This window comes from Mandrillus leucophaeus, unplaced genomic scaffold, assembly GCF_000951045.1.
Source record: "Mandrillus leucophaeus isolate KB7577 unplaced genomic scaffold, Mleu.le_1.0 Scaffold66, whole genome shotgun sequence".
NCBI lineage: Eukaryota > Metazoa > Chordata > Mammalia > Primates > Cercopithecidae > Mandrillus > Mandrillus leucophaeus.
The window spans coordinates 5,290,307-5,298,506 of NW_012107141.1; positions in this window are offsets into that span (position 1 = coordinate 5,290,307).

Consider the following 8,200-nt stretch of genomic DNA (forward strand, 5'->3'; position numbering starts at 1 on the left):
GAGATGTATTCTTATAGGAAGATCTCCAAGACAATGTCAAGGGAAAAAAGCAAAATGCAAAACACACTAAATCTTCACAGAGAATATACATCATACTGATTTTGGCGTTTATCTTTAGGCAGAGGTCTAGAATTGGTAAGGGACATTTTTGTAATGTTAGAACATTTATAATGAGAATGTACCCATGTGTAAATTATGTAACTAAAATTAAAAACTGGGGGGTGGGTGAGTGGGTATTCGTATATAAAATAGTGCTGTCCAATTATTTTCTGCAGTGATGGGAATGTTCTATAGCTGTGCTGGCCAATCTGATAGCCACTAGTAGCATGAGACGAGCACTTGAAATGTGGCTATTGAGAACATAAACTTTCAATTTAAAAATTTTGAAATTAGGCCAGGCGTGGTGGCTCACGCCTGTAATCCCGGCACTTTGGGAGGCCGAGGCAGGAGGACCACTTTAGGCCAGGAGTTCAAGACCAGCCTGGCCAAGATGGTGAAACCACGTCTCTACTAAAAATACAAAAATTAGCCTGGCGTGGTGGTGTGCACCTGCAGTCCCAGCTACTCAGGGCAGGGCTGAGGCAGGAGAATCGCTTGAACTCAGGAGGCGGAGGTTGCAGTGAGCCGAGATTATGCCACTGCAGTCCAGCCTGGATGACAGAGTGAGACTCTATCTCAAAAAAAAAAAAAAAAAAAAAGCTGAGTGTGGTGGCACATACCTGTAATGCCAGCTACTGAGGAGGCTGAGGTCGCCTGAGCCTGAGAGGTCAAGACTGCAGTGAGCCGTGATTGGGCCACTGCACTCCAGCCTGGGCAACAGAGTGGGACCCTGTCTCAAAAAAAAAAAAAAAAAATTAACAACTACATGTGAGTAGTGGCTACTGTATTGGACTGTGCAGGTCTCGAATCTCTAGAATAATGAGGTCATGATGGGGTGGAAGTATCAGAGGCATCTGAACTAGAGAGACTCCAGCTTGAATAGGGGCTGGGTAAAATAAGGCTCAGACCTACTGGGCTGCATTCCAAAAAGGTTAGGCATGCTGAATCCAGCAGATAAAAGGATGCGATAAAGAAGCCGGCCAAAACCCACCAAAACTAAGATGGCAATGTGACCTCTGGTCGTCCTCGCTGTTCATTATACGCTAAATCTGATACACTAGCATGCTAAAAGGCACTCCCACCAGTGCCATTACAGTTTACAGATGCCATGGCAATGTCAGGAAGCTACCCTACATTTAAAAAGAAAATGAAGTCACTCTATATAGTCTAAAAAGGGGAGAAACCCACGTTTCTGGGAATTGCCCACCCCTTGACCAAAAAACTCAGGAATAATCCCCTTGTTTAGCATATAATCAAGAAATAACTATAAGTATTCTTAGGTGAGCAGCACTTGCTGCTGCTCTGCCTAGAGAGTCGCCTTTTTTTTGTTTTGTTTTTTGAGACAGAGCCTTACTCTGTCACCCAGGCTGGAGTGCAGTGGTGCGATCTCGGCTCACTGCAACCTCTGCCTTCTGGGTTCAAGCAATCCTCCTGCCTCAGTCACCAAAGTAGTTGAGTTTATACATGTGCACCACAATGCCTGGCTAATTTTTGTATTTTTGTAGAGACGGGTTATCGCCATGTTAGCCAGGCTGGTCTCAAACTCCTGACCTCAGGTGATCCGCCTGCCTCAGCCTCCCAAGGTGCTCATTGCAAGCTCCGCCTCCCAGGTTCACGCCATTCTCCTGCCTCAGCCTCCCAAGTAGCGGGGTCTACAGGTGTCCGCCACCGCACCTGGCTAAGTTTTTTGTATTTTTAGTAGAGACGGGGTTTCACCGTGGTCTCGATCTCCTGACCTCGTGATCCACCCGCCTCAGCCTCCCAAAGTGCTGGGATTACAGGCGTGAACCACTGCACCCGGCCTTATTCCTTCACTTTCTTAATAAACTTGCTCTCACTTTATTCTATAGATTCACCTCAAATTCTTTCTTTCGCCAGACCCAAGAACCCTCTCCTGGGGTCTGGATCAGGACTCCTTTCTGGTAACAGAAGCAGATAGAAGATGAAGCTGGAAAGATAGGTTGGGATTGGATGGTGAAGATTTGCAAAGTGAGCTAGGGAATTTGGACTCTGTCCTATAGGCAGTGGGAAATGTGCATGGGAGTAAGTAGATCAGATGTCCCCTTTTATTTTATTTATTTATGTTTTTGAGACAGAGTCTCGCTCTGTCGCCCAGGCTGGAATGCAGTGGTGCGATCTCGGCTCACTGTAACCTCCGCCTCCCAGGTTCAAGCGATTCTCCTGCCTCAGCTTCCCAAGTAGCTGGGATTACAGGTGCCCGCTGCCACAGCTAATTTTTGTAATTTTAGTAGAGACAGGGTTTCACCATCTTGGCCAGGCAGGTCTTGAAATCCTGACCTCGTGATCCACCCACCTCTGCCTCCCAACTGGGATTACAGGCATGAGCCACCACGCCCAGCCAGATTTCCCCTTTTTTTGTTATTATTATTATTATTATATACTTTAAATTCTAGGGTACATGTGCACAACATGCAGGTTTGTTACATATGTATACATGTGCCATGTTGGTGTGCTGCACCCATTAACTCGTCATTTACATTAGGTATATCTCCTAATGCTATTAGCAGATTTCCCCTTTTTAACGATAACTCTGGCCACCCTGCCGAGAGTAGATCAGAGCTGGCCGAGTGCTGTAGGCAGGGCTGTCTCCTCTGGATGCTGCTTTGTGAGTTTCCCTCCGTGGCCTCTGGACATTGCCCCAGCATTCCTGACAGGCAGCTGAGGAAAGTATTCTAATTTCACAGCTATGTTTTTCAGAGCTCAGGCAGTCCCACGTAAAGACTGGTCCCAGCTATTAAGAGCAGTTAACCTCAGTCGGGGAGGCTGTTTGTGGATAGCAAGGCAGACCGATGGTGCTCGGGTGAAAATGAATTGCAGGTTTCGAGAGTGCAGCCTATAGAGAAAGGTTCTCCAGGGTCAGGAAGTTACCCTATTAAGAAAAAAAAAATTAAGTTACCCTATATAGTCTAAACAGGGGTGGAACCAGTAGTTCCAGGAATCTGCCATTGCCCCAGGCAGATTCTCTAGCTGGTCCCTGCGTTGGCAGGAGACGCCCCAGGAGTTGCCATTGTGTACTCCGGGTTTCAGCTCTGTTGGCCGGGAGGCTCCTGCTCCGGAAGCCTACCCTGGTGCTCCGGAAGCCTACCCTGGTGCTCCGGAAGCCCCTCCACTGGGGTCTCCTTGCCGGTGAATGAGGAGTTCCTCGTGGCAGATCCATTCATTTCATAGGTTTTCAGGGAACACCCGTTGTGTGCCCAATACCAGGCTGGGTGCTCAGTCCTTAATTCAAAGAAAGCAGGCCAGGCATGGTGGCTCACACTTGTAATCCAAGCTTTTTAGGAGGCCAAGGCAGGCGGATCACTTGAAGTCAAGAGTTCAAGACCAGCCTGACCAACATGGTGAAACCCCGTCTCTACTAAAAATACAAAAATTATCCGGGCATTGTGGTGCACGCCTGTAGTCCCAGCTACTCGGGAGACCGAGGCAGGAGAATTGCTTGAACCCGGGAGGCAGAGGTTGCAGTGAGCTGAGATTGCGCCACTGCACTCCAGGCTGGGTGACAGAGCGAGACTCCGTCTCAAGACAAAAAAAGAAAGCAGACAAGATGCCTAACTTTGTGGAATTTTCCACTGAAATCAAATAAAGTTTCAAAAACATCATTACCAATTGTCATGACTGTTTGAAGGAAAAAAATAAAAAAAAGGACAGTGTGCTGGAAAAGAATAGTGGAAGTGTGGCTTCAGGGAGTTTACGCCTCCACCCAAAAAGACCCAAAAGACAAATGGAAGTTAAAAAGGTGAAGAGGGGACCTAAGGAACGGCATTCCAGGCAGAACAACTGAAGACATGTATGTAAAGGTCCTTACATGAGAACTTGACCTTCTGGGACAGAAGGGTGGAGTGGGCAGGGCACGGTGAATGAGCGGGTGAGAGGCCCAGAATGAGGTGGGAGAGGCAGGCAGCACCCGGACACTACCAGGCTTTGTGAGTTCTGTTTCGAATGCAGGAGGAGGCCCTTGGAGGGATTTAAGCGGAGGAGGGAACTGAATGTCCTTTTTGGATGTTGCATGAGGAATGGATTAGAGCAAGGAATTAGCAAACCATGGCCTGTATGGCCCACAGCTAAGAGTGGTTTTTACTTTTATTCTTTTTTTTCTATGGAGACGAAGTCTCCCTGTGTTCCTCAAGCTGGTCTCGAACTCCTGGGCTCAAGTGATCCTCCTGCCTTGGCTTCCCAAAGTGTTGGGATTACAGGCATGAGCCACTGCCCTGGGCCGGTTTTTACCATTTTAAATGGATGAAAAAATAATAATAAAAAGAAGACTATTTTGTGACACACAAAGGTTATAGGAAATTCAAATTTCGGCATCTATAAATAAAGTTGGATTGGAACACAGCCACACTCATTTATTTATAAACTGCCTTTCGCTGTTTTCACACCACAATGGCAGAGTTAGTACCGTAGTTGCAACAGAAATCATATGGCTCAGACAACCTAAAATATTTACTATCTGCCCCTTACACAAAACTGGCCTGACTCATGGATTGGAGAGAGAGAAAAAGCAGGGAAATCAATTAAGAGGTACCTGCGGTAGATGGTACAGGGGTGAGATGACCACATAAGATGAACAGGGTGACTTGTTCCAGGGTGGTAGCCGTGGAGGTATGAGACGTGCATGGGTCCGGGCAAGGTGGCTCACTCCTGTAATCCCAGCACTTTGGGAGGCCAACGAGGGCAGATCACCTGAGGTCAGTTTGACACCAGCCTGACCAACATAGTGAAACTCCATCTCTACTAAAAATACAAAAATTAGCCAAAGCCAGACGTGGTGGCTCACACCTGTAATCCCAACACTTTGGGAGGCCGAGGCGGGTGGATCACCTGAGGTCAGGAGTTCCAGACCAGTCCGGTTAACATGGTGAAACCCTGTCTCTACTAAAAATACAAAAATTAGCAGGGCATGGTGATGAACATCTGTAATCCCAGCTACTCGGGAGGCTGAGGCAGGAGAATTTCCTGAACCCAGGATGCGGAGGTTGCAGTGAGCCGAGATTGCGCCATTGCACTCCAGCCTGGGCAACAGAGCAAGGCTGAATCTCAAAAAAATAATAATAATAATAACTGGGTGTGGTGGTGCATGCCCGTAATCCCAGCTACTTGGGAGGCTGAGGCAGGAGAATTGCTTAAACCCAGGAGGCGGAGGTTGCAGTGAGTGGAGATCATGCCACTGCACTCCAGCCCAGGCAACAGAGTGAGACTCTATTTCAAAAAAGAAAAAAAAGCGCCGGGCGCGGTGGCTCAAGCCTGTAATCCCAGCACTTTGGGAGGCCGAGACGGACGGATCACGAAGTCAAGAGATCCAGACCATCCTGGCTAACCCGGTGAAACCCCGTCTCTACTAAAAAAAAATACAGAAAACTAGCCGGGCGTGTTGGCGGGCGCCTGTAGTCCCAGCTACTTGGGAGGCTGAGGCGGGAGAATGGTATAAACCCGGGAGGCAGAGCTTGCAGTGAGCTGAGATCCGGCCACTGCACTCTACCCTGGGCAACAGAGCGAGACTCTGTCTCAAAAAAAAAAAAAAGGCAATAATGATGTCCAGATGTTTAGCTACCTGAAAATACCATTTATTGAGACGAGGGAAACTGTGAAAGAGACAGAAAAAGGCGAAAGATCAATAGTTCACTTTTGGACACTTTGGATTTGAGATGCTGATGAGATGTCTGGGAGGATTTGTCAAGAAGGCAGGGGCATGCACTATTCTGGACATTACCAATGAGCCTGAGACCCAGGAAAATGTATAGGAACCCTGCTCCTCAGCCTTGCAATGGGAGCTCTGTGCCGGAGGTGAGGTTGGACCAGGGTGGAGAAGGGGGAAGATGGGAACTCACGCATTAAGTCTTGTCTGTGGTACATCTGTCATTCCGCTCAGCACTCTGTCACCACGGCCTTACAACGACCTGGCAGAGTAGGACTTACTCTCCCCGTTTTACAAAGCAGGAAACTGAAAATCAGAGAGGGGCTACGATTTGCAGAGGGACACATCTAGGAACTGGGGAAGTGAGGGCTGGTTACGAGGTATATTTGTTTCCCAGGGTGGCTGTAACCAATTACTGCAAATGAGTGACTTCAAACAACAGAAATATATTCTCTCATAGTTCTGGAGGCCAGAAATCCAAAATTGAAGTGTTAGTAGGGCCACACTCTTTCCCCAGGCTATGGGGAAGAATTTTTCATTCTTTCTTTTTTTTTTTTTTTTTGAGATAGGATCTTGTTCTGTCATCCAGGCTGGAGTGCAGTGGCATGATCACAGCTCACTGCAGCCTCAAATTCAAGGCATCCTCCTACTTCAGCCTCCCTGGTAACTGAGACTACAGGTATGCACTGCCATGCCTGGATAATTTTTTTTTTAGTTTTTGTAGAGATGTTGACCAGGATGGTCTTTAACTTCCTGGCCTCAAGTGATCCTCCAGCCTCAGCCTCCTAAACTGCTGGGATTACAGGCGTGAGCCACTGCACCAAGCCTTGAATCTTTCCTTGCCTCTCTCCTAGTTTTTGTGGCTGCCAGCAATCTTTAGCACCCCTTGGCTTACAGCCTGTCATTCCAATCTCTGCCTCCATTTTCCCAGGATCTCCTCCTCTGTGCATCTATTTCTCTGTATCTGGCCTCCTTCTGCTTCACTCTTTTGTTTGTTTTTGTTTTTAGAGATGAGGTCTCACTGTATTGCCTAGGCTGGTCTTGAACTCCTGGGCTCAAGAGATCCTCCCACCTCAGCTTCCCAAGTAACTGGGACAACAGGCATGGGCCACCATGCTGGCTTGCCTTACTCTTTTCGGTGTGTGCTTCACTTTTTTCTTTTCTTTCTTTCTTTCTTTTTTTTTTTTTTTTGAGATGGAGTCTCGCTCTGTCCCCCAGGCTGGAGTGCAGTGGCGCGATCTCGGCTCACTGCAAGCTCCACCTCCCAGGTTCACTGCATTCTACTGCCTCAGCCTCCCGAGTAGCTGGGACTACAGGTGCCCACCACCATGCCCAGCTAAGTTTTTGTGTTTTGTATTTCACCATATTAGCCAGGATGGTCTCAATCTCCTGACCTCGTGATTCCCCCACCTCAGCCTCCCAAAGTGCTGGGATTACAGGCGTGAGCCACCACGCCCGGCCTTTTTTTTTTTAATTATTATTTTTTTGAGACGAAGTCTTGCTCTGTCGCCCAGTCTGGAGTGCAGTGGTGCGAGCTTGGCTCACTGCAACCTCTGCTCCCCCGGTTCGAGCGATTCTTGTGCCTCAGCCTCCTGAGTGGCTGGGATTACAGGCATGCACCACCACACCCGGCTAATTTTTGTATTTTTAGTAGAGACAGGGTTTCAGCATGTTAACCAGGCTGGTGTTGAACTCCTGAGGTCAAGTGATCTGCCTGCCTCAGCCTCCCAAAGTGCTTGGATTACAGGTGTGAGCCACCGTGCCAGGCTGATGTGCCTCACTCTTATTAGGACACTTGCCATTGGATTTAAGGTAACTGGATAATCCGGGATGATCACCTCACTTAAAAATGCTTAATTAGGTTGGGTGCAGTGCCTCAAGCCTGTGATCCCAGCACTTTGGGAAGCTGATGTGGGTAGATCGCTTGAGCCCAGGAATTGGAGACCCACCTGGGCAACACAGTGAGATACTGTCACTACAAAAAATATACAAATTAGCTGGGTGTGATGGCAGGTGGCCATGGTTTGAGCTACTCAGGAGCTCAGGAGTTCGAGGTTGCAGTGAGCCATATTCACGTCACTGCACTCTGCCTGGGTGACAGATTGAGACCCTGTCTTGAACAGACAAACAAACAAACCTTTTTTTTTTTTTTTTTTTGACATGGATGGAGTGCAGTGGCACAATCTCAGCTTACTACAACCACTGCCTCCCAGGTTCCAGCAATTTTCCTGCCTCAGCCTCCCAAGTAGCTGGGATTACAGGCACCCGCCACCACACCCAGCTAATTTTCGTAGTTTTAGTAGCAACAGGGTTTCATCATGTTGGCCAGGCTGGCCTAGAACTCCTGACCTCAGGTGATCCCCCTCGCCTTGGCCTCCCAAAGTCCTAAGATTACAGGCGTGAGCCACTGCACCTGCCAAGAACAAACCTTTAATTATATCCAAA